Below are 1447 nucleotides of genomic sequence, written 5' to 3'. Positions count from 1 at the left end.
CGTGCGTGGTCCCGCTCCCTCTAAGCCTACTGGGAATTGTAGTTTCCTTTGTTCTCCCGTTCCCGCCCTACGGTTCTCGCTTCCAGCGAGCCGGAAACCGGCGTTACCCGGCGGGAGGTGGGGACCTGGGGGATCGGGTAGGCGGCCCGCCACTATGTTCCTTCCACACTCTGCCCTTGATGGCGGCCTTTGAGTTGTTTGTCGCTGTGGGGAGGCTGCTGACTGACTTCCGGAGGTCAAAAGGCACACCTGGCTAATGTGGCCTCATAAGTCTCAAGGAAAGGAGAAAAAAACGTGAAGCTCTGGAGGATTTCAGGCCCGTATACTCTTAATAGTTTACGGGTGTCTCACGGATCTTTGATGTTGACGTACACATCACTAGGAAAAACACTCCTGCAGAAAAAAGCTGGTGAGAAATGTGGTTGAAATGGCGTTTGGTTTACAGAGAAGAGACCGTTATATTACAAATGCCTTCTCTAGCTGCAGGAAATGTCATTCATTTTAGAGATTTCTTACACAGTAGAAGCAAAAACAGTTTTGCACAGGTGTCCCAGAGTTATTTCATGGAAGTTACGTAAGGACATCTTATTTCACAAGTTTATTCTCAAAGCAATTCAAACTCATCAGCGCCGGATATCTCTCATCAGCGCCGGAATGAGAGATACAGGTATTATGATGAAATAAATAACTAAAAGATATTCTTGCTTCAAAGATTATATAGGTCCTCAGAAACATCAGCACCAAACAGAAGAGCAACTTTAACGCACAGCCTCTTGAGCGATTCCCCAGGTTATTCAGTGACTAATCAGGGCAATTCTTGTATGAGTGTCATACAAAAATTAAAGAACAGGACCAATGACTTCTATAGTAGCTTGACCTGCTGCTGGCCGCCTTATTTTGATCTTTGCATGAGCTTTCCCTCCCTCCCCTAGCATCCCCAATGATAAAACACTATTGTAAACATCCAGATATTTGGGATACATACCTCATTGTGTGTGTGTGTGTGCTTTAACTCATAAACTGCTGTTCTACACAGTATGTTTAGAAGCCTTTCCATAGCAGTACATCCTGACTTACATGATTGTTTTTAATGGAGGCATATTACTCTGTTTATTTTCCCATAGTGCTATTGATCACTAATTAGGCTTTGTTATTACAAACAATGCTGCAGTGAATATTCATAAATAGATATCTTTGCACATTTAGGGGAGTAGGATAAATTCCTTGAAGAGGACTTGATGGTCATAGGATATGTGCACTTACATTTTTCATATCTCTATTGAAAACTTATTCTCTAAAGGAATTGTCCCAAATTACTCCCTAATAATAAATTATTACAGTACCAAAACACACACAGTAAGATTAAGATGTCACAACTCTGAACTTTGAAAGTGCTTTCATATGTGCCATTTCATTTCTAAACCTCAGGGTCCCCAGTTTGGAATAA

The sequence above is a fragment of the Desmodus rotundus genome, chromosome 2 (assembly GCF_022682495.2).
Source record: "Desmodus rotundus isolate HL8 chromosome 2, HLdesRot8A.1, whole genome shotgun sequence".
Lineage (NCBI taxonomy): Eukaryota > Metazoa > Chordata > Mammalia > Chiroptera > Phyllostomidae > Desmodus > Desmodus rotundus.
The sequence above is the reverse complement of the archived record's forward strand: the minus strand, read 5'-3'. Positions refer to the sequence as shown.